At 42.6% G+C, this 26,128-nt stretch overlaps 1 protein-coding gene across 16 annotated transcripts in view; it reads right to left on the reverse strand.

Moving 5' to 3' along the window:
* INO80D (INO80 complex subunit D) overlaps window positions 1-8,116 on the reverse strand; it is a 70,215-nt gene extending 62,099 nt beyond the window's left edge. For 2 of the 16 annotated variants that reach the window (XM_055573226.1, XM_055573218.1), the window contains exons 1-2: window positions 2,019-2,299; window positions 1,495-1,629 (exon numbers count right to left, since the gene is read on the reverse strand). The gene's annotated coding sequence lies outside the window, so the exon portion shown is untranslated. The other 14 variants (XM_055573227.1, XM_055573217.1, XM_055573229.1 and 11 more) reach the window with 11 other exon arrangements.
* Window positions 8,117-26,128: the final 18,012 nt, after the last annotated feature.

Genomic DNA, 26,128 nt, shown 5'->3' on the forward strand with positions numbered 1-26,128 from the left:
CTAGTTGAGCTTCTTACCTAATTTATTAGAAAGGTAAGGAGAGCTCATGCAGCAGTGGAGAGCACTTACTGGCTTCAGTGGGTATCAGAGATGGGGCTTAAAACGGGCTCAGCTCATTACTAGGTGTTTGACCTTGGGCAACTTATTTAGGTTTCAGTTTTCTCAGTTGTAAAGAGGATTGTAATAGTATGTACCTCATTGAGTCACTTAGGAGAATTAAATTAGGTATTTCAATATGCATGGTATCCAGCACATAGTAATCACTTAATGTTAACTACTATTAGAAGCAGTTAAGTAGTGGTTTATTGGTATTATCATTTTAATCAAAGATCTGCAGGGCTGAAAGGCAGTCTCCAGCTGCTGGTGGTTCTCTGAATGATACAGTGTAATTCCCCAGTAAATCAGGCCCTCCCACCTTCTTGAGGCTAGAGGAACAGAATCCACTGAAAACTGTTTCCTATGATTATCCGTATTAAAAATCTAATATTAAAAATGTTTTCAACATTCTATAGAACATCTAGACACTGGCGTTCTTGGGACAAAAATACTAGCAGAATGAGCAGTGTTTGATTGGGTTATGGCATTTATTAGCTCCAATTAAGACTCCTTTACAGCAAATGCTGAGTTTCTATCACTGCCATGGGGTCACTTTCAATTGTTACAGAAACCCTATATTGCATGACAAAAAGAAAACTTAAGTTGTAGCTACAGTTCTTTTGTTCTAAGAATCTGAAACTAACGGCCTCTTTGTTGCTCAATTCCAGGTACTCTTTTCCATCCTTATCTCACTTGACCTCTCTGTGGCATTTGACATGCTGACCACTTTCTCTTTCTTGAAAAATCTCTTTTTGGCTTCTCAGTCAGTGGCTTCCTTTCTCTTGGCGCCCACACTTAAATGTCAATGTTCCCGAAGATGCTTTTAATCTTGTTCTATAGGGATGCAAGATGAAATGTCTCCATGTGCCACAGGGGTGGGCAAAGACTGGCAAACTTTGCTCATCTAAAGGCAGCAGACTCAAACCAGTTTCAACAAGTTGTTGGAATTAAAACACACACACACACATACACACACACACACACACACACACGGACCTATGGTTTCCAGATCTTCCAATTTTTCAAAAAATACAAATCCAAATTTTCTCACTAAAATCTTCCATGTCAGTAGCTCATTTACACTGTTCAAACACAAGGTATGTGACCCTGAGCAAGTTATTTTACAAATCTGTTTCCTCATCTATAAAGTGTCAATGATACAAGTGACACACAAACAGTGAACGCCAAACAAAAACTTTTACCGGCTTCCATTTTAATGTCTGTTCTACATTACCCCAGGTTTCAAGCTGAATATATAAAACTGTAAATATGTATAAATATATTTTACTGGACTAAGAACCACTAAGCCAAATTTTTCTACTTCTACAACTTCAGGTGTTATCTATACAAGGATGGATCCCAAATCGGCATCCGATTACCGGAAGAAGACCACTTTACCTCTGTAACCAGCCTCTCCACTGACTTCTCTCCAAGCCCATTGCCATTGCCATCACGGTAGTCCAAACCTTCAATCTCTTCTCAGCAGCTGTCCACTTGCCCTCCTTTGTTCCACTTTTTTACGATCTGAATCCTCTAAAATGCAAATAATTTGGCCAAAGGCCTACATAAATGTATGAGAAATCCAAACCTCTTAAGTACAGACTCCTTAAGACCTAACCAAGGCAACCACTCCCTGTCCCATTACAGATTCCTACTCCCCCAATTCCTACAATTTGCAATACAGAATACTCCTTAGTCAGGTCCCACCTCCTGGAATGCCTATCTAACTCCTCCTATTTGCTCTGGGCAGAAACCCACCCCCCTGGAAAATCCTTACTTTTTGCCCCAGGCCAGAGTAAATAAGCTTTCCTTCCTCCAAGCTAAACTATCCCTCCTCCTTCAATGTTGTAAATGTCAACTTTATTTTTCTTCTCCACTAGACTAAAAACTCCTCAAGGGCAAACAAAGTATCTTTTTCTTACAAGGCCCAGTTGTTTTTCAGTTGCTCAGCTGTGTCCAACTCTTTGTGACCCCATGGACTGCAGCACGCCAGGCTTCTCTGTCCTTCCCCATCTCCCAGAGTTTGCTCAAACTCATGTCCATTGAGTCGGTGATGCCATTCAACCATCTTGTCCTCTGTTGACCACTTCTCCTCCTGCCTTTGATCTTTCCCAAACTCTAGAGCTACCACTAAAGAAGCTGATGTGATAAATGAACGAAGCGGCACACGCTTCAGCAAACCCTACCATCACTCAGATAAGCATCCTACCTTCCCAAGGTGAGCCTACCAAATCAGCCACAGACTATTCAGCTTTTCAAAGCCATTCAACACACACACCTGCACGCATATAGCTTCAAGTTTAAAAAGAGCTAGAAGAAAAGCCACCTTCTTTGCCCACTGGTGTACTTACTTACCACTTCTTTACATTTACCAACTCAAGAGCTCAATGGCAGAGACTAGACTGAACATCAAGCTGCTGAAACTTTCTGTGAATATACTGCTTATTTTTTACTGGCACAAAAATATTTATTTGCCCCACGAAGGTAATTATTATATTTTATCTGTACTCAAATACTTACTAGTATTATTAATACATGCTAAGTCAAGCACTCATTCACACTGAAAAAAATTAACATCGAGAATATTAAAAATCTTTAAAGGAAAATATTATACAAAGACCACATATGAGGCTTCATGTGCAGTTCCTCATTTAATCACAACAGCCTTATGAAGGTGTTATCATCACCCCCTTTCACAGATGAATAAACTGAGACTTAATGAGATTAATTTATCCAAGTCACATAGGTAGGATTCAAAGCCAATGTGACTCCTCTGCCCAAGCTTTTAACCAATACAAAACAATCAGTTCAGTTCAGCCGCTCAGTCATGTCCAACTCTTTGCGACCCCACGGACTGTAGCACGCCAGGCTTCCCCGTCCCTCACCGACTCCCATGTATAAAAGTATACAACATTGTTAAATGCAAGATCCTGAGATCACGTGGTATGCACACACAATCACAAAACAAACCCACGCAGATCACAAAATGTTAACAATGGTTATCTCTTGAATAGAATGAAAGTGTTAGACACAAAAAGTCTCCAACTCTTTGTGACCCCATTGACAGCAGCCCAATAGACTCCTTGTCCATAGGATTTCCTAGGCAAGAATACTGGACTGGGTAGCCATTCCCTTCTCCAGGAGATCTTCCCCCACCCAGGGATGGAACCCCGGTATCCTGTATCACAGGCAGACTGAATGGAATGAATATGAGTAAATATTACCTTGGGGTATCCCTGGTGGCTCAGATGGTAAAAGCATATGCCTACAATGCGGGAGACCAGGGTTCGATCCCTGGGTTGGGAAGATCCCCTGGAGAAGGAAATGGCAACCCACTCCAGTATTCTTGCCTGGAAAATCCCACGGACTGAGAAGCCTGGTAGGCTACAGCCCATGGGGTCGCAAAGAGTCAGACACTACTGAGCGACTTCACTTTCAAATATTACCTTTAATCAGAAAAAAAGTCAAACAAGAGAAAAAGTATAGAGAATAGAAGAGTAAAGTGGCCTGAAAGTGAAAATGAAAATTGCTCAGTCATGTCCAACTCTTTGCCACCCCATGGACTGACTATACAGTCCATGTAATTCTCCAGGCCAGAATACTGGCGTGGGTAATCTTTCCCTTCTCCAGGAGATCTTCCCAACCCAGGTCTCCCGAACCGCAGGTGGATTCTTTACCAGCTGTTGAGCCACAAGGAAGCCCAAAGTGGCCAAGGGGAATAGTATAGAGCACAGAAGAGTAAAGTGGCCTAGGTGAGTTAAGAGTCAAGTACATGAGCTACCTTATCTAATCTTTATATCAAAAGAAAAAAGTTTTTTCCATTTTACAGATAAAGCTGAAGAACCTGCCCAGTGCAAGAACTGGCTGGGATCAGAACTCAAGACCCAATTCAAATGTGGCTGACTGTAGGGTGAAAGTGAAAGTGAAGTCGCTCAGTCAAGTCCGACTCTTTGCAACCCCATGGACTGTAGCCTATCAGGCTCCTCCATCCATGGGATTTTCCAGGCAAGAGTGCTGGAGTGGATTGCCATTTCCTTCTCCAGGGGATCTTTCCGACCCAGGAATCGAACCCAGGTCTCCCGCATTGCAGGCAGACGCTTTTACCGTCTGAGCCTGCTACAAATAAAATGCAACCAAAAAGCTGTCTTAAAACCAAGTCACATTCAGGGATAGAAACCGAACCAAGTAACCGAGCATCCTAAGTGCAATCAGGGAAAAAAAGAGAGGAACGGGAAAAGAGTATCTCTGTGAGTGTCCCAAAAAAGCCAGGACGAGTCATTACAGTTGAGGTTCTGGGACAAACTCTACCTGAAGGAAGTGAGAAGAAGACTCCACTGCTGTTTGTTTTGCAAAGCACAGAGCTGCATTAGCATAAATTAAATGGGCTTAGATGGAACACCATTGTATATGCAATGGAGTATCTCCTTCGGGGACAATTGGCTGCCTCCAACCCAGTATCATCCATTCATCCATTGTTTACACGTTACGAGGTATGTGGGGGGAAGAGACTGGGTGCTACTAGTCTGAGAACATTGCCGTCTAACTGTATTCAGATATAAATGACCTCTCCTTATCCATAACTAGGGTTCCAAACCTGGATAGTGAGAGCTGCTAACTCTGGGGGAACAATTCAGATAAGACTGAATCATCGGCCTTTTTTTTTTTTTTGAAGTGACATGTTTAATTTTGGGTGCTCTGACTTAGAAATTTTAAAATCCATCTAAACTGTAATTTCAATTCTCTATAATAGTATTAACATGATTTACTGAGAAAAATGGTTTGGGGTAGGGTATACAAATTTCCTTACACAATCTTTCAGAGGAAAGAAAACTTGATTACTTCAGACTTATAAATGAAAATAAACATCTACTTTTGAAACTAAATATTTAATAGTGAAAAAGTATACTACCTTCTCCCCTGGTGGCTCAGACGATAAAGCGCCTGCCTGCAATGCAGGAGACCAGGGTTCGATCCCTGGGTTGGGAAGATCCCCTGGAGAAGGAAATGGCAACCCACTCCAGTACTCTTGCCTGGAAAACCCCATGGACTGAGGAGCCTGGTAAGCTACAGTCCATGGAGTCGCAAAGAGTCGGACACGACTGAGTGACTTCACTTCACTTATACTACCTTAGCCACTAAAAACTAATTCAATATTTGCCTTAAAGCCTTTTTTTTAAAGTTTCAAACACAATGTAACTTTTTAGATTATCAAACCCACTATTCCTTCAAAAATAAAGTAGCCCATGGAATGATTAGATCAGGAAAGACTGCAGGGGTGGTGGGGTACAAAACTTTTGGGATTTGTACATATACACATTTTGAAAGTCTGGGAATATGAAGCGAACAATACACCTTAAAAATATCAAATTAGGAAGCAAAGAGATTTTTTTTAAAAACCTCAAAATGTCCTAAGAGATTCATAGACTGATTTCTTCCATACAGTATGCTCTAAAAATAAGGACAAACTATAATATAACAGAAGTAACAATTTTGGATACACAAGTTTATGAAAACATCCAAAGCAACAAGCAATTTCAATAAATCAATAAAGTTAAACAACCATTAAATATAATTTACATTTTGGGTATGAAATCCACACAATTTCAAATATCAAGTGTTTCTTTCTTAAGCAAAATACTAAATGGCTGGATGGCTGTCATTGCAGAGAAACAGGAGTTTTATTTCAGGCAAACAAAAGGAAAAGGAGACACTTAGTAAGACTCCACAGAAGGAATCTCACTTCCACGCGGAACACAAGTCAGCACTGACCCTGTGGTGGGTTACCCACTGCCCTGCAAGTGCCAGCATCTCCTGGATAATAGTACTCTGGGGGTGAGTGGTCAGAGTGTGGAACACCTCTGCCAGCCAGCTCCACAGCCTGCTACCAGGCGGGACACACATACCTACACACAGCCTCCTGCCCCAGGTCCAGGTCTACTTAAAAACAGCTGGGAAGAAAAGAGCCAATAAAAGAGGAAAAACCACCTCCCCAGACAATCCCACGCTGGGGGCTGGTGGGGGGTGGGGGTGGGCAGGGCACATTAACATTTGACTTCCACACACTAAAGAACACCAGGAGGTTAAGTGGAGCCACAGGAAACATCCCGTCCCAGAAAACCAGGAAATTTAGATTTGGAAATTTAAGTTTTATACATTAAAAAAAAAAAAAAAAACTTTCAAAACTCACGGCACCAAAATATAGCTAAAATTAAATCCGTTTAAACATAGAGGAGGGGGGAAATAGCCAAACCACAGTGTTCAGTTCCCTGAGGGCTCTTCCATAGACCCTTCTGAGTTGCGGCAATAACAAGTTTCCTTAAAAATCCCCCCCTTTTCTATTTCTAGGGTCGAACAGAAGAGTATCACAAAAATCCAAATAGTTATTATCAGAAAAAAATAAACGGACGATCCTTAAACTGTAGACCTTGTTTCAGGAGCTGCCCTGCCCACCTCCACTTCCCTCCTCGTTCTTAGTGCTTCCCAGCGGGGTCCGTCCTGACAACCAGGGTCCCCGCCTTGGGTCCAGTCCCCGTGTTTGTTTTCCCGGACAGTGACCAAACAGGACAGGAAAACTCCTCCATCTAGGGGCTGCTCCAGACATCCAGCCCCCGTCTCCCTCCCTGACAGTCTCCTCCCCCCTCCCTGCATCTTTCCCTCTGCAAGGCTGTCCAGAAAAGGGGGCTCGGGACTCGAAGAAGTCGGGATGGGAGGAAGGGTGGGTGCTCGGTCTGAAAATAAACACTCGCGCTTCCTGGGGTAAGGGCTAAAAAAGCGATTAGAAAAGCCTGCCCAGTAGAAATACCACCTGAATGTACCTCCTCCCTTTCCCACTGCAACAAGACCAGTCACTAACTAATCAGCTAAGACAAATCCCTGGAAAACTTTTGCGAACGGGCAGAGAGGACCCTCTCCCCAGCCGGGGGGCTCCCGGGGACGGGGCTGGAGTTTGCAGCCCTGGAAGGGCTCACCGGGGAACGGGGTGGGGCGCGGGCGAGGGGTGCAGGGGCGGAGTACCTTCCACGGACAGGAACTGGCAAAGAGTTTCAAAATAGCCGAGTGCTCTCCCCCACGCCCTCGGGGGTCGCGAGCGCTAGGACCGGGGCTCCCCGAAAGGAGGCCAGCCCCCAATTCGGGCCTAAAAGGAAACTTTCCGGGCCGCGGCTGCACCTGACTCCTCCACCGCCCCTCCACCCCACCCCACGCCCGCAAGGCCGCCCGCCCCGCCCCGGCCTGGGCCGCCCGGAGCGCAGAGGAGGGGGAGAAATAAATCCAACTATTACCGGAATCGGGGGTGGGGGACGTCGTCGAGAGACTCGGGGGAGGGAGCAGCTGGACGCCCATTCCCCACTCTTAGGCCCTGACGCCCCTGTCCCGGCCACCCCGGGCCTGCCGCCCCGCCGGGGAACCTCCGGGGGGCCCGCGCAGGATTCGGCCCAGCAGCGCTGCCGTCCCGCCCGGAGGCCCCGAGGGATCCGAAGGGGCGCGAGGAGGCCCGGGGTGCGGGGGCAGGGGGCAGGGCGCGGCCGCTACGGGGCCCGCCGGCCCGAGGCCTAACCGGCACCCCCAACCCCCCCGCTCCACACCCCTACCCCGGCCCGCGCAGGCCGCGCCGCTCGCCCCGCTCCGGCCCCGGCTGGACCCCTGGCTGGCGGCCCGCCGTCGTTGCCCGTGGGCGCCCCCCAGGCCCCCGAGTCCCCAGCCCCCGCCACCCCGGCGCCGGCCCTCTCACCCTTTCATTCTCTGCCCGGGGCCTGGCGCGGGCCGGCGAATCCCCGGCCTCACGTAAGCGTGCTCGCCGCCCGCCCTGCCTGCGCGGCCCAGCCCGCCGCCCTACGGGAGCCCGGGGATGTGGGCCGGGCCTGGGGCCGCTTCTGCTTACCTTTCAGCTGCTTTTTTTTTTTTTTCTCCTTCCCCCCTTTTCCCTCGGCTGGGCTGACAGATCAGAGTGAGAGGCGCTGGCAATGGACTAGGAAGCTCGGCTGCCGCTGCTACTGCTCCCCCCTGGGCTCCGGCGAGAGCCTTTCCCTGTCAAGCAAGAGGGGTGAGGATCATATTTTTATTTTGGAAACTAAAAAGTGCTCCCAGGGTCGGTGATTATTAAGGGGAAATCCCTGAATATACTCTCCAGCCAAGAAGGCAGGGCTGCCGGGGCTGCACAAGAAGAGGCAGCAGCCTCCTACAGCACCACTACAGGCACTGCGAGGACATAACACCAGAGAGCCGCTCCTCTGCCCTCCGAAACGACAACTTTCCTACCATCTTGGAGGCAGAGCAAAGGGGGGCCAGGGGGAAAAGTGCACCCGCTCCCGATAAAGTACAAATTTCGACTTCTCATCTCTGGAAAAAAGTCCACACCGGCCGTCTCCACCGGCGCCTGGGGGAGAAAGCGGGGAAGAAACTGGGGGTGCCTCAGAAACGTTTGCGTTTACTCCAGGGGGGAAAATGTTTCTGCATCTTCTGATGGAAAGAAATCTTTACAAGACACAGGTTTTCCGGTGATTATTGTTTTCTGTTTTCTATTTAATTTTTTTTTCCATGTTCGTGATAGCGCTATTTGAATTTTTTTTCAGCCTAATAATGATTTTTTTTTTTCCATTACAGATCTAAGTTCTGGGTTTGATGGTCAGTTTATAAATTTGAACTTCAAGAGACTTCTTAGCCACTTTATTTGTCTGCTTATTTATACGTTTTTGTATATAGAGATATTTCTTTCCTTATATATATATAAATTTGTGCTATATATTCCCTTCCAAACTGAGATTGCTGGAAGACAATTTTAAAGGGATGTCTTTTGTCTCCTTTTCCCAAAGCAATGGAAATAAAACCTATTGACTGTCCAGGAAGGCAAGATACAGCTGTTTATTTTTCACAGTGCAAATTAAGACAGAGATCACTGGGAGGTTAAATACAACGCAAGTATAACTGACCGTGTTTCTAGAAATAATCCTAACGCTCTTATGGTCTGCTTGTGAAGAAAGATTACTGGAAAACTCCAAATAGACTATAAAGACAGCTTTAGATTTTCTTTAAGTAAAGTTGCTTATTTAGAATTATATCCAGGCATTTAATTTTTTTGTTGTTGGTTAGTTTATATCCTTTAAAATTTAGATTTTTGGTGCATTGCACGTGTTGCTGACCACTTTCTGTGTCACAGAATTGAAAACGAGTGTGTCTGCTTTTGTTAGAGTTGAAATGTTCAGAACTTCCAATGTGTTGCCAAGCTATGAATTACTTTTAATATATTACAATGGATGTCATGAATCAGCTTTTCTTCAATAAGCAAAAGGTTAGTAGATAGAGGGGATCAAAGTTACCCAGGATGGGGGGATCAAAGCTGAGATAACAGAGAGATGAGGGACAGGATGCTGCTCACTTGCAACAATGCCACAGAAATCTTACTGGAGGAGAACAAATCGCAGAGATATTTTGCTAATTTTGTAAAGAAAGAGAAGAATACTAGAAAATGAACAAAAGATCTTTTTCTATTTTTACAGGGAATGATGAATCTTGTACTAAAAGTTATTTTTCTGATGCAGATTGCCTGACATAGTGGAAATGAATTTGTAATATCAGTGTCTTATATCAGTAGAATATTTAATTCCTTTAACTTAAAATTGACTAAAAAGCATGTAAAAATAACTGATGGCTCACCTTAAAATGTTTATTTTTTGAGCTTCCAAATGTCTAAATTCCCATAATATTAAAGTGAGTTCAAATAATGCATATAACAGATACTAAGTATTTTCATTCTCACCCGCATCTTTATTATCTCAGTTTGAATACAGTACCTGAATAGTCTTGGGTTTTTTCCTAGATTTTTTATCTTACTATTTGCTAGAAAAATCTGAAGTAATTAAAAAATTAACTGATTCTTAACATCTCAGAAGCCTCAGTTTTAAAGTTGTGTTCTATTTACAATTTTGGGGTTTTTTTCAGTGTTTAGAAATCAAACACTTCGGTCATAACAAGGAAATCCGTTCCCTTAATGAAATCTAGTGGAGTTGAAAAATAGGATTTTGAGCAACTTGTTCCTTATGCGTGACATGACTTTATAGAAATACTTTGAATTTTTCAAGACATTAAGATGTGTTTGATTTCAGCTGACCGCACCCTTTTATGCAGTCCCTCTTGTGACCAGCAAGCTTTTTTGAGTGATACCTGTCTGGGGATAGGGGTATGTTCATAACATGGTACAAATATGGTACCATTTCAGTGTCTTTCTCTTTGTAACGTTTGACTTGTACAGGGCTGTGATCCATTAAGTTTTTCCACCAGCTGAGCTAAATAGCCTAGTCTGAGGGAATTACAGCCCAAACAAAAAAGAAATCCTGCTACAATTGCAACATGGGTGAATTGATTCAGTTCAGTTCAGTCGCTCAGTTGTGTCCGACTCTTTGCGACCCCATGAATCTCAGCACGCCAGGCCTCCCTGTCCATCACCAACTCCCGGAGTTCACTCAGACTCATGTCCATCGAGTCAGTGATGCCATACAGCCATCTCATCCTCTGTCGTCCCCTTCTCCTCTTGCCCCCAATCCCTCCCAGCATCAGAATCTTTTCCAATGAGTCAACTCTTTGCATGAGGTGGCCAAAGTACTGGAGTTTCAGGTTTAGCATCATTCCTTCCAAAGAAAACCCAGGGCTGATCTCCTTCAGAATGGACTGGTTGGATCTCCTTGCAGTCCAAGGGACTCTCAAGAGTCTTCTCCAACACCACAGTTCAAAAGCATCAATTCTTCGGCGTTCAGCCTTCTTCGCAGTCCAACTCTTACATCCATACATGACCACAGGAAAAACCATAGCCTTGACTAGACAGACCTTTGTTGGCAAAGTAATGTCTCTGCTTTTGAATATACTATCTAGGTTGGTCATAACTTTCCTTCCAAGGAGTAAGCGTCGTTTAATTTCATGGCTGCAGTCACCATCTGCACTGATTTTGGAGCCCCAAAAAATAAAGTCTGACTCTGTTTCCACTGTTTCCCCATCTATTTGCCATGAAGTGATGGGACCGGATGCCATGATCTTCGTTTTCTGAATGTTGAGCTTTAAGCCAACTGTTTCACTCTCCTCTTTCACTTTCATCAAGAGGCTTTTTAGTTCTTCACTTCCTGCCATAAGGGTGGTGTCATATGCATATCTGAGGTTATTGATATTTCTCCTGGCAATCTTGATTCCAGCTTGTGCTTCTTCCAGTCCAGTGTTTCTCATGATGTACTCTGCATATAAGTTAAATAAGCAGGGTGACAATATACAGCCCTGACGTACTCCTTTTCCTATTTGGAACCAGTCTGTTGTTCCATGTCCAGTTCTAACTGTTGCTTCCTGACCTGCATACAGATTTCTCAAGAGGCAGGTCAGGTGATCTGGTATTCCCATCTCTTTCAGAATTTCCCACAGTTTATTGTGATCCACACAGTCAAAGGCTTTGGCATAGTCAATAAAGCAGAAATAGATGTTTTTCTGGAACTCTCTTGCTTTTTCCATGATCCAGCCGATGTTGGCAATTTGATCTCTGGTTCCTCTGCCTTTTCTAAAACCAGCTTGAACATCAGGAAGTTCACGGTCCACGTACTGCTGAAGCCTGGCTTGGAGAATTTTGAGCATTACTTTACTAGCGTGTGAGATGAGTGCAATTGTGCGATAGTTTGAGCATTCTTTGGCATTGCCTTTCTTTGGGATTGGAATGAAAACTGACCTTTTCCAGTCCTGTGGCCACTGCTGAATTTTCCAAATTTGCTGGCATATTGAATGCAGCACTTTTACAGCATCATCTTTTAGGATTTGAAATAGCTCAACTGGAATTCCATCACCTCCACTAGCTTTGTTCGTAGTGATGCTTTCTAAGGCCCACTTGACTTCACATTCCAGGATGTCTGGCTCTAGGTCAGTGATCACATCATCGTGATTATCTGGGTCATGAAGATCTTTTTTGTACAGTTCTTCTGTGTATTCTTGCCACTTCTTAATATCTTCTGCTTCTGTTAGGTCCATACCATTTCTGTCCTTTATCGAGCTCATCTTTGCATGAAGTGTTCCCTTGGTATCTCTAATTTTCTTGAAGAGATCTCTAGTCTTTCCCATTCTGTTGTTTTCCTCTATTTCTTTGCATTGATCGCTGAGGAAGGCTTTCTTATCTCTTCTTGCTCTTCTTTGGAACTCTGCATTCAAATACTTAAATCTTTCCTTTTCTCCTTTGCTTTTCACTTCTCTTCTTTTCACAGCTATTTGTAAGGCCTCCCCAGACAGCCATTTTGCTTTTTTGCATTTCTTTTCCATGGGGATGGTCTTGATCCCTGTCTCCTGTACCATGTCACAAACCTCAGTCCATAGTTCTTCAGGCACTTTATCTATCAGATCTAGGCCCTTAAATCTATTTCTCACTTCCACTGTATAATCATAAGGGATTTGATTTAGGTCATACCTGAATGGTCTAGTGGTTTTCCCTACTTTCTTCCATTTAAGTCTGAATTTGGCAATAAGGAGTTCATGATCTGAGCCACAGTCAGCTCCCAGTCTTGTTTTTGCTGACTGTATAGAGCTTCTCCATCTTTGGCTGCAAAGAACATAATCAATCTGATTTTGGTGTTGACCATCTGGAGATGTCCATGTGTAGAGTCTTCTCTTGTGTTGTTGGAAGAGGGTGTTTGCTATGACCAGTGCATTTTCTTGGCAAAACTCTATTAGTCTTTGCCCTGCTTATATTTGCTTTGGCCTATATTCCAAGGCCAAATTTGCCTGTTACTCCAGGTGTTTCTTGACTTCCTACTTTTGCATTCCAGTCTCCTATAATGAAAGGACATCTTTTTTGGGTGTTAGTTCTAAAAGGTCTTGTAGGTCTTCATAGAACCGTTCAACTTCAGCTTCTTCAGCGTTACTGGTTGGGGCATAGACTTGGATTACTGTGATATTGAATGGTTTGCCTTGGAAACGAACAGAGATCATTCTGTCGTTTTTGAGATTGCATCCAAGTACTACATTATGAACTCTTTTGTGGCCATGATGGCCACTCCATTTCTTCTGAGGGATTCCTGTCCGCAGTAGTAGATATAATGGTCATCTGAGTTAAATTCACCCATTCCAGTCCATTTTAGTTCGCTGATTCCTAGAATGTCAACATTCACTCTTGTCGTCTCTTGTTTGACCACTTCCAATTTGCCTTGATTCATGGACCTGACATTCCAGGTTCCTATGCAATATTGCTCTTTACAGCATCGGACCTTGCTTCTATCACCAGTCACATCCACAGCTGGGTATTGTTTTTGCTTTGGTTCCATCCCTTCATTCTTTCTGAAGTTATTTCTCTGCTGTTCTCCAGTAGCATATTGGGCACCTACTGACCTGGGGAGTTTCTCTTTCAGTATCCTATCATTTTGCCTTTTCATAGTGTTCATGGGGTTCTCAAGCCAAGAATACTGAAGTGGTTTGCCATTCCCTTCGCCAGTGGACCAGATTCTGTCAGACCTCTCCACCATGACCTGCCCATCTTGGGTTGCCCCACGGGCATGCCTTAGTTTCATTGAGTTAGACAAGGCTGTGGTCCTAGTGTGATTAGATTGACTAGTTTCCTGTGAGTATGGTTTCAGTGTGTCTGCCCTCTGATGCCCTCTTGCAACACCTACCATCTTACTTGGGTTTCTCTTACCTTGGGCGTGGGGTATCTCTTCATTGGTCAGTGTTAATTTCTATTGATAGCTGAACTCATTTCAGGTGTTATATCTCTTAATTCCTAGAAACTACAGGTGCTAACAAAACTGCTGACATAGATAGCCTTAAATAACCCTATTTTGCCCAGTAAAATTCCTGGTACTCAAATCTGGCTAACTTTGAGCACCTGCCTCTTGAGAAATCTGTATGCCTGTCAGGAAGCAACAGTTAGAACTGGACACGGAACAACAGACTGGCTCCAAATCAGGAAAGGAGTACCTCAAGGCTGTATACTGTCACCCTGCTTATTTAACTTACATGCAGAGTACGTCATGAGAAATGCTGGGCTGGATGAAGCACAAGCTGGAATCAAGATTGCTGGGAGAAATATCAATAACCTCAGATATGCAGATGACACCACCCTTATGGCTGAAAGTGAAGAACTAAAGAGCCTCTTGGAAAAAAAAAAAAAAGAGCCTCTTGATGAAAGTGAAAGAGGAGAGTGAAAAAGTTCACTTAAAGCTCAACATTCAGAAAATGAAGATCATGGCATCTGGTCCCATCACTTCATAGCAAATAGATGGGAAAACAGTGGAAACAGAGACTTTATTTTGGGGGGGCTCAAAAATCACTGCAGATGGTGACTGCAACCATGAAATTAAAAGATGCTTGCTCCTTTGAAGAAAAGTTATGACCAACCTATTAAAGACAGCATATTCAAAAGCAGAGACATTATTTGCCAACACAGTTCCGTCTAGTCAAAGGTATTGTTTTTCCAGTAGTCATGGATGTGAGATTTGTACCATAAAGAAAGCTGAGTGGCAAAGAACTGATGCTTTTGAACTGTGGTGTCAGAGAAGACTCTTTGAGTCCCTTGGACTGCAAGGAGATCCAACCAATCCATCCTAAAGGAAATCAGTCCTGAATATCCATTGGAAGGACTGATGCTGAAGCTGAAGCTCCAATACTTTGGCCACCTGATACAAAGAACTGACTAATTGGAAAAGGCCTTGATGCTGGGAAAGATTGAAGGTGGGAGGAGAAGGGGATGACAGAGAATGAGATGGTTGGATGGCATCACAGACTCAATGAACATGAGTTTGAGTAAACTCCAGGAGTTGGCGATGGACAGGAACGCCTGGCGTGCTGCAGTCCATGGGGTCACAAAGAGTCTGACATGACTGAGCGACTGAACTGAACTGAGCACCTAATATATCTTGGTAACTTTGCTGAACACTTTTTTAATTTAAATTTATTTATTTTAGTTAGAGGCTACTTAGTTTACAATATTGTAGTGGTTTTGCCATACATTGACATTCATGTCAGTGTGTGCTGTACACTTCTTTCTGTGGGCTCTGGTTTAATTCCCCTAACAGCTCCAAAAAAATACTGTTTTTCTTTCCTTCCTCCCCTCCTCCTACTCCTTTCCCCTTCTGTTTTAAATACTGTTGGGATAATTACCTTCACTTTCAAGGAGTGTGGATCTTCTTAGGCTTTCCAAAGATTCCAAATCCTTTTGCCGTATAATTGCTGAGGTACTACCACTGCTCTATACTCTCTATCTGGAAATGCTGTTTCTGCCATTTTTTGGTAATTTAGTCACTAAGTTGTGTCCAACTCTTTTGGGACGCCATGGACTGTAGCCTTCCAGGCTTCTCTGTCTGTAGGGTTTCCCAGGCAAGAATACTAGACTGGGATGCCATTTCCTTCTCTAGGGGCTCTTCCCAACCCAGGGATCGAACCTGCGGCTCCTGCATTGACAGGCATATTCTTTACCACTGAGCCACCTGGGAAGCCCTTCTGCCATTTACTCTTTGCCAAAAACAGAGTAGCCAGCAATTAGATCACCCTTTCATTCACTAGAGGCAGCTAGTGGCTTATTTCACTCTTGTGAAGTCTAGTTCCTACGTCTATCCATTGTTTTGAGGGGTGCATATATATATTGATATGTATATGTGTCCACTGAAACACTGTGGTTAAGAGAGATTTCCTTCCTGATCCTAAAAGTGGACAGTATATGTGGAGCTCTAGTGTAATTAGAAATGTTACCTATGGTTGTAAAATTGTACTTTCTAAAAAATCTAATCGATGGATGAAGTAACCTGGAACCATGAATGCCAAAGTTTACCTATGTGATCTTTAAAGCAGTGTCTTTTATTTATTCTGTTATGCCTTAATTTCACAAGTAGCTTGTTTAGCCTTTAGCTGAAATAAGAAATGCTTGCCTTAATATTTTTACTATTATTAGAAATTTTAATTGATCTGCCTTTTGGTATTAGTGAATTTAATTTTTCAAAAATTAACCACCTTATTGTGGACACTAGTGAAGTTATGAAAATACTACCTAGGGACTTCCCTGGCAGTCCAATGGTTAGGACTCCCGTACTTTTCACTGCAAAGGGCTCAGGTTCAAGCCCTTGTCTGGAATCTAAGATCCCAAAAGCCACAGGGTGGGGCCACAAAAAAAAAAAAAAACAAAATACCACCTAGATTCACAGATTGTGTGGATTTAAAGTGAAGGATTTATGCATGTTTAATATATTAGATGTCTTTAAGCAATAAAGCCCTACCTTTATTAGCAAATGTGTGCTGACAGAATCACCAGTGACATCAGACATTATTATACAAATTTAGTGGGTTTTGGGAGAAGTAGGGGTATGATTATAAACCTTCCCTAATCACAGAAATGTTTTTCTTAACATTTCTAAAGGCAAACTCGGAAGTCATATCAAAAGGTCCCTAGTGTGAAGCTTTCCAAGGAGGTAAAAAGAAGTGGGGTGTGTTCAGAGCCTAAAAGTTTTCAAAAATCAGACTGTTGATCTCAGAGAAAGAGCAGTGAGCAGTCCTGAGGAGAGATCTTAGTTCCCTGCCCAGGAATTAAATCTGGGTCACCTGGATGAAAACCAAGAGTCCTAGCCACTAGATTACTGGAGCTAGAAGCAAAGTGGCCCTGGCTTTTGCCCCTGTTTGAAAACAAGAATGTGTCAAGGAGGCAAAAACTGTAAAAACAGGTACAAAGTTTATAATTAGAGACACAGCACAATGTGTGGGAGATCTCACAGGAAAACTGTTTATCCAACTCAGAAGCAGGGCAGAGATGTACACCCGGAGAGAAAGGGTATGGGCATCCTCTCTAGAGAGGAGTACAGTAAGTCAGAAACTAGGCAGAGATGCACACCGGGAGAGGAGCACGGAAGTTCTGAGTGCAGAGCAGTGCAGTATGGAGGCGATGTAGATCACTTATATAGGACAGTCCTTCCAAGTCTTTGTTTACTCTTGGCCAGTTATCTTGTTTCTTTCTTCACACCTGACTGATCCGTGGGTCCTCCCCAAGATACGTGTGCAACCTTTTTGCTAAGCTGGATCCCACTCTAGAGGCCTAAGAGTGCATGTCCACACTTAGTATGGTTGGGCCTCCCCACTCCCTTTCTGCCTTCCAAGAAGCCCCCAAGAACCCTTCCTGCACATGTGCAGACGGGGAGGCTTTCTTGGACCTCAGGAGCAGGTACTTTATCTCTCTGTTCTAGCAGAGCTCAGCTTTTACCACTAGCTTTGTCCTTGGAGTATCTGGGTGAGAATAAAGCTTGGATTTATTCCACTTGACAAATACCAGATGTCCAGCCCAGAGGCCCACTGTCTCCTGCCTCACTATTATGGTGGCCATACATGTACAATTTTTTTTTTACTTTAAGCGTTTCTGTTTTGGAAACATTTGTTGGTAATGTTTCTATCTAAAACAAAGATTTTGGTTTTCTTGTGGTTTTTATGCCCTGACGAAAACATTTTTGAGACAAGCATATTTGGGACATATCCTCATTGTAGCTTTAGGTTATTCGAATGTGAAATTTCTATATTAGAGATTGAACTACAGTCAAAGCACACACAATCAGGTAATCTCCAAGTTCTGACACCTACCCAAGGGCACTGAATCCTGGAAACAACTATCTAATACCAAGCCAGAAATGTCTTTTTTTTTCAAATCCCCATAAGGGAGAGAAGATACTCTCCAGGAGGCAGATAGTCACCTGCAGCAGCAGGGACAGGACATGTCCCTAGTGCCATATCACTGCCTTCTTGTCACACTGCAGGCAAAGAATGTGACATCACTTCAGCCTTGGCAGTCTCTGGCCATTTCTTTTGACCCCAACCTTCAGTTCAGTCGCTCAGTTGTGCCCAACTCTTTGCGACCCCATGGACTGCAGCATGTCAGGCTTGCCCGTCCCTCACCAACTCCTGGAGCTTGCTCAAACTCATATCCATTGAGTCAGTGATGCCATCCAACCATCTTATCCTCTGTTGTCCCCTTCTCCCATCTTCAGTCTTTCCCAGCATCAAGGTCTTTTCCAATGAGTCAGTTCTTCACATCAGGTGGCCAAAGTATTGGAGCTTCAGCTTCAGCATCAGTCCTTCCAGTGAATATTCAGGACTGATTGCCTTTAGGATGGACTGGTTGGATCTCCTTGCAGACCAAGGGACTCAAGAGTCTTCTCCAACACCACAGTTCAAAAGCATCAATTCTTCACCACTCAGCTTTCTTTATGGTCCAACTCTCACATCCACACATGACTACTAGAAAAACAATACCTTTGACTAGATGGACCTTTGTTGGCAAAGTAATGTCTCTGCTTTTTAATATGCTGTCTAGGTTGGTCATAACTTTTCTTCCAAGGAGCAAGCATATTTTAATTTCATGGCTGCAGTCACCATCTGCAGTGGTTTTTGAGCTCCCCAAAATAAAGTCTCTCACTGTTTCCATTGTTTCCCATCTATTTGCCATGAAGTGATGGGACTGGATGCCATGATCTTCATTTTCTGAATGTTGAGTTTTAAGCCAACTTTTTAACTCTCCTCTTTCACTTTCATCAAGAGGCACTTTAGTTCTTCTTCACTTTCTTCCATAAAGGTGGTGTCATCTGTATATTTTGATTCCAGCTTGTGCTTCATCCAGCCCAGCATTTCTCATGACGTACTCTGCATGTAAGTTAAATAAGCAGGGTGACAGTATACAGCCTTGAGGTACTCCTTTCCTGATTTGGAACCAGTCTGTTGTTCCATGTCCAGTTCTAACTGTTGCTTCTTGACCTGCATACAGATTTCTCAGGAGGCAGGTCAGGTGGTCTGATATTCCCTTCTTAGACTGACCTTAGACTGAGGAAAACACCTGTCCAACTGAAGCTGTGTTTTAAGTAATGGTTAGTAGAAAGAAGGGGCTTCCCTGTGGCTCAGACAGTAAAGAATCTGCCTGCAGTGCAGAGGACCCAGGTTCTATCCCTGGTTCGGGAAGATCCCCTGGAGAAGGGAATGGCTTCCCACTCCAGTATTCTTGCCTGGATAACTCCATGGACAGAGGAGACTGAGCCTAAGCCTGGAGGGCTGCAGTCCATGGGATCACAAAGAGTGGGACACAACTGAGCGACTAATACTTTTCACTTAGTAGAAACAAACACCCCCGCAAAGCAGTATCAAAGGTTGGATTTGAGCAAAATTGTGATAGTCAACTTTTTCTAAAACGTGTAATGAGAAAACTGTGTCCCCAAGGTGATTGTTAGCTAAAACATTGTAATAAGAAGAGAAATCCATGGAGTCCTCAGAATAATAGGCAGAGATCAACACAAAGGTGACTGTTTTGCTATGTTCCTGGTTAAGCAAGCTTTATAGACCCACTAGGAGCTTAACTACTATTTCCATGGAAAAATTAATCCCGGGTTCCAAATAGCTAATTTACAGTGATACTCTGCAACACAATCCATTAATAAGTTTGGACTTCCTGTGCTGTAATATCTTTGCCATATATTTGTTACAGGGTGCCAGAATTCAAGTAAAGATGGGGAAGTGGGTTGGTGGGAAATCCTCTCATTCAGTTAAAGTAAGGAATAACCATTAACACAATTTAAAGAGCTTGATTTAAATTCAGGTAAAGGAGATTTTCGAAGCTATTTTCATAGCTTTCATAGCTATGCTTTCATAGCTAGAAATGATGAGGCCAGTTGTAGTACACCAGTAAGAAGAAATGACTTCAGTCAATAAAAATTGTACTGTTTATACACTGATGTTTCTGTTTTATGCCTGTTTGAGTGCTGTATGGTCCTATAGTAGTTACTTGCATTTTGTTTTCTTCTTAAGGAAAACCAGAAAGAGAAATGAAGGCATAGACATAGGTAAAATTTTACTAAAAACTACATAACCTAGTCTCCTGCTATTAGCCTGATGCTGTTTTACCCCACAGAGCAAGCCCTGCCCATTCCTGTCATGATGCCTCTGTTCTCAGCTCTGCCAATTAAGTCCCACTCTGCCCTGATGCTATGCTCACAATCTTCTTTCTGAAGCCTTCTGATGCCAATCTGAGTGTAGCATATTCTTACTCTGTGCCTTGAGTTGTTTTCCAGAACTTTCTTCCCCCCTGATATGTGTTCTTTTGTGCAGGAGGAGCTGAAGTAGTTTAAGAGGTTAGTCTCCAGTCCAGGCTATCTGGTTTAGAAACTTGGCTCCACCATTTTCCTTGGTAGTATGACCCTGGGCAAGCTGCTTAGCCTCTCAGGGATAATAATAGTACCTACCTCATTGTATTGTTGTGAGATTACAGGGCATAATGCATAAGGCAGAGCCTTAGTGCCATGTGAAGGTCAGCTGCTCTCTGGTTACTTGCCAATAAACATCTTACAGGCAGCACAGCCCAAGGTCAGGGAGTGCTGTTTTGTTTGTGTTTTGTTTTTAAACATTACCAAGACAGTGGACTTAGCAGCACTAGTCACAAGTTGAATTAACTCAGCACAGAAAAAGACAACGACTATGATTATGGCATACCAAATATCTACACCACAATACCTACAAAAACAATCAATTGACTCTTTTTTCTAAATACTCAGATAGTTGATAGTCTGCAGCAAAGAATTTTAAGATTAGCTGAGATCTGAGTGTCCTTCAGACTCATCCAAGGTCTTAAAAACTGTAAAATGAAATATGGAAGAGTCCATACAGAATACAGAAGAGAAATAATGTGATCAGTTTACACCTTTTCATTAGCTGTTCTAAAGAGAAAGTGTTAGTTTCTCAGTCGTGTCCGACTCTTTGCAATGCCATGGACCATTAGCTCACCAGGCTCCTCTGCCATGGAATTCTCCAGGCAACAATACTGGAGTGGGTAGCCATTCTCTTCTCTAGGAGATCTTCCCAACCCAGGGATCGAACCTGGGCCTCCCACATTGGAGGCAGGTGCTTTACCATCTGAGTCACCAGGGAAGCCTATTCTAAAGAGAGAGAGAGAGATGCATTTAAATTTCAACATGAGATCTTGAAGAAGACTTTTCTGACAAGAAGACATGGAAAGGTTTATGAAATATCTTCAAAACAAGTAACCCCACACACACAAAAAATAGGTGTTTGACACATATTTCCAGTGAAATGTTTAATAGGGCAGGTACTAGTTCATTGTTTAAAATGTACCTACAGTGTTAAATAGTAGACAAACTGGGGGGTTTAGATCAGAAAACCATGTGTGACTCCCAAAGGTAATATTTATTTACTAGCTGTACAAACTCGGAGAAGGCAATGGCACCCCACTCCAGTACTCTTGCCTGGAAAAGCCCATGGGTAGAGGAGCCTTGGTGGGCTGCAGTCCATGGGGTCGCTGAGGGTCGGACACAACTGAGCAACTTCACCTTCACTTTTCACTTTCATGCATTGGAGAAGGAAATGGCAACCCACTCTAGTGTTCTTACCTGGAGAATCCCAGGGATGGGGGAGCCTGGTGGGCTGCCGTCTCTGGGGTTGCACAGCGTCAGACATGACTGAAGCGACTTAGCAGCAGCTGTACAAACTAAGTTTCCCCAGCCCCTCAAACCTCAGTGCACTCATTCTCAACACGATTGATTGAATAAGATGAGTGATAGGCCATATATAGTATACTGTATGACATGTAACAGCCACTCCAAGGCTGTCCATTCCCATTTTTGTCACTGAATTCATAGAAAGTGCCTGGAATTAAGGTAGGATTTTAATTAGAAAACTGTAAAAGAGGATCTTGCTCTAGAAGCAGTTCCTAAAGTATTGAAGAACAAATACCTAATTAGAACCCTACTTACATAATTTCCCTAGTAGCTCAGATGGTAAAGAATCTGCTTGCATGTGGGAGACCTTGGTTTGATCCCTGGGTTAGGAAGATCCCCTGGAGAAGTGAATGGCTACCCACTCCAGTATTCTTGCCTGGAAAATTCCATGGACAGGAGAGCCTAGTGGGCTACAGTCCATGGGGTCACAAAGAGTCGAACAGGACTGAGCAACTTCCATTTTATTTTCACTTACATATTTACTATTTTCTTGCATGATTTGTGTGAGGTTTCTCTTTTTGACTAGTTATTACTGCTTTTGACAAAATTATCTTTTAGAAATATGATCGAACTGTATATTTTCACAAGAGGCTCAACCAACACAAAACCACAAGTGTTTATTCACTTAGCCATGTTCCTTCCAGACAGCTATGCATTTCCCTGGCACTTGGCTCTAACAGAAAATGATGACGAGGGACTTCCCTGGTGGTCCAGTGGGTAAGACTCTGTGCTCTCAAGGCAGGGGACCCAGGATCCATCCCTGGTCAGGGAACTGGATCCCACATGCCACAGCCAAGAGTCTGCATGCCACAGTGAAGATCTCAAAAGCTGCAACTAAAACCCAGCGCAGCTAAAAATAAATAAAAAAATTTTTTAAATGATGACAAGTCTTCATGTTCAGGGTATTGCATGATACAGTGGCGAGAGACCTCACCTCAACTCTGTGGCATAGAGTGTTTACAAGAGGGAACTTAAGAAATCAGTTTGGCAGCTTATGACCTACTGGAGAGAATAGTGATATAGAAGAGAAAATATCCAAAGTCATTGTGGTTGATGTATTATTTCACAAAAAGATTCTCTTCAGTTACAGATGCATGTATGTATATTTTTATGGTGGATTAGGGACAAAAAATTGAAGAGATACTGGTGTATCTTATGAGGCTGACATTTGTAGCATCCAGCAGTAGTTAAATAGTGAGCAAACCAGTCCCCATCCTCATTGGCTTTATTATAGTCTTAGCACAGGATAAGGGTTTGAACTGACCTGGTTGAGAAGAACTTGGAGACCACTGGACTTAAAAATATTTTAAGTTCCCCACCCCCCTCCCGGCCCCCACCCCCCACCTCTGGCCAAGTTAGGCACCTCTGTGGTAGATTTGTTGGCTGATTATAACATCTGACCTGGATAGGTTATCTCATCAAAATACAGTTTAGCCATGCAGTTTTGATTGCCATACCTCAACAACACCAAGGAGCCAGTGTGTGGTCAGAAGAATGAAAGAGAACCTGGGAACACGAGTTTTTCTTCGCTGAGAAAAATCAACAGGCTTGTGTTGTGATTCAAGTCAATGAAGACTTAGATCAGCTGAACATTAAATTGTTTACCTATAAGTCAAAGATAACTTGAATCTCAAATGAGGTGTTTATGACTAAAAGGAAGTATTTTTTTCACACAGCAGGTTTTGACCGTATAGAACTTGATTCAAAAGATGGGATTTATTGCAAAGGTTAACTTCCTAACAGTCAAAAGTAAGAGACAGCCAGAGTTGGTTAACCTTCTCAGCGGCTTATTTATTGCACACTCATTGGGCATGGTACTTGGTTAGGTTCTGCAGGGAAGTAAAAGAAGATACTAATATAATTCACAGTTGTGAACTTAGGATCTAGTTGCAGAGGTAGATAATATCCAGGAAGCCCCTTGGAGAACAAGTAAGAGCTTCTAGTAGGGAATGGAAGGGGCAGAGCAAGAAGAGGAGGCTGCCTTGGGTTATTGTGGGGGATCCACCTAACTGAGTAGCCCAGGGACCTCAGGCTGCTCTCAGAACTCAGAGCCTCTCCCACACCTTCTAAAAACCAATGAGAGTACTTGTGTAGATTTAAGGAGACCTGTGGACAGCTCTACCACAGTCCTTGTATGTAGAAGATACTAAATCAGTGTTTGTTGAATCTAAATGGGGAAAAGCTTTATTTACCTGGACAGAGGAAAGAAATAACATTTGCCAAAGCAGGAGTGAGCATGTCTCAACAGAAGGTGTGTTGGGAAAGATAGAGGAAAAGGAAGTAGTAGGGGAAGGGCTCAGTGAAGAGGATCTTGAAAGCCAAGGCAAAAAGTTTGAACAGATGTAACAGGCAATGAAGAAGGCAATTATTTATACTTAAACAAAAAAAGAAAAATCTGCTATTTAATTATTCAAGGAGTACCTATGAATCATTTATAGTGTGCTAGGCACTGTGGTTAAAATATGGGGAAATGGCATCCCTGCCCTCAAGTGGCTTAAGTCTGACAAGAAAAGTAAGAATTATTGCTTTGGGATGTTTTATTTATATACAGATCTAGTTTTACTTTTCTTTATTCCCCTCCACCCCTTGCCCGGTAGAGCAGTCGTAGTTCCCTGACCAGGGATTGAACCTTCACCTCTTGTATTGGAAGCACAGAGTCTTAACCACTGGACCACCAGGGAAGCCCCAGATCCTGGTTTTAAAAATATTAACTCCTTGAAGGCTAGCTGTTTTGTCCTTTTTTTTTTTCCCTCTTGATCTGTTTTGTTGACTTAGCATGTAGAATAGCGCCTAGCACACAATATGCACCATAAATATTTATTGAATTAATTTGAAATTTTGAAATTTTAAACAGTACAGTCTCTTTGAGACTAATAAGATAATTAACATGACTTTTAGATAGGTTAAGTGAGAAAAGTTCTAAGAAAGCTTGTGTTGGACTTACTGTTGTCAGTCTCAATACAAGAGTCCAAGATGATTAGTAAAATATCTGTACAACTCTAATTCTGTCAATAACCTTTGAGCATTGTATTCCATTTGACCATGTTAAAGTCCCACTAAAAAAAAACCTGGGAGTGGTGTTAAGTATTCTACTTTTTTCTATGGCATATTCTGTTGTACATTCTTTTTTTTTTTTTTTGCCACACTGCTCGACTTGTGGGATCTTACTTCCCTGACCAGGGATCAAACCTACATTGGAAGCGCAGAGTCTGAACCACTGGACCGCCATGGAAGTCCTTATACTCTTATTTTTAAATAACTAATGTCAGTTAATGCTGAAAACTTGTCAGGTTAAAAATTGAAAATACAGTATAAGAGAATCATCCAAAGTAAAAGGCAAACGTGCAAAAGGAAAACAATATGGCTTTCATTAAAGCCGTTTGTGTGGAAACTCTCGAGCGTATTTGAGCAAATGTCCTCGAGTATCCCCTTCCGCCACTTTTTAGGGTGGGATCAGTTTTACCATCTGCTCTTCCAGGTAACTTGGCAGCTGTTGATTAACTAACAGTGTTCCCTGAGTTTTGCTGTCACCACAGATGATTCTGGAACATAAGAACAAAAGATTTGTCAGAATAGCTTTCCTAACACAAGTTTCCTTTAAATTATAGACAGGAGAAAAAAAATCAATATTGACCAGCTGGGAAGAATTAAATAAATATTTACATAGTCATAAATCATTTCAGTTTTCTCAGAGCTTATTACCATGATGTTTTATATATCTAAATGTTTTAAATGTGTAAAGAAAGAGCAATTAAGTAATTTAATACCAACAGAATTTAGACTTCAAATGGGGAAAGAGTGGATCATCTCAGTTGTGGTAAGATACACAGATGCTTCCTGTTGCTCTGTCCAGGACGATGTTAACATTAACCTCAGAGGAGGCCGTTAAGCCAGCCTTGAGCTAGATGCTAGGTACTAGGTTTCTGTCTATGGAGGAAGGAGGGAAGAATTACCTTACTTACAAGTATAAGCAGCAAAGTCAGAGTACTTCATGCAATAATATGATGAGGTGATAAATTATCATTTAATCTCTATAGCATGTGTCCAGTTTTCTAAAATGAAGCTGAGAAAAAAATTATAAGGAAAGAGATTGATGATACCATTCTTAGAAAACTTATGCAAATACCCCATGCAGGTCATTTATCTTTTTTTTTTTTTTTTTCCTATTGGAAGGGGATTTCTATCTTGTATGAATCAAACTGTCCATACAAACTGTGTGTTAGTTTTTTTGCTTCCCTCTCTGTATCTTGAATTCAGGAAACTTCTAAAATGTTCATGCTTTTAAGCTATTGAAAAGATTTTGTGTATTTATAGTTTTACACGCTAACTTCTTAATTTGAAATAAAAGTAAAAAGCAAACATCAAAGCAACAACCACAAAAGCCCCTACAATGTACTATATTGTCCGATTTTTCATTTTCAGATTTCACCCATTAATAGTATTTGCTTTCATTAATCTCTGCCACTGCGTCAAAGTCATTACAATGTTGAAGCATGCCAAGTCTCCCAAAACACACCAACTCTTCCAAAATTAAGCCATCTTAAAGGCAAATAGAATTATTA

Source organism: Bubalus kerabau, chromosome 3 (assembly GCF_029407905.1).
Source record: "Bubalus kerabau isolate K-KA32 ecotype Philippines breed swamp buffalo chromosome 3, PCC_UOA_SB_1v2, whole genome shotgun sequence".
Taxonomy (NCBI): domain Eukaryota; kingdom Metazoa; phylum Chordata; class Mammalia; order Artiodactyla; family Bovidae; genus Bubalus; species Bubalus kerabau.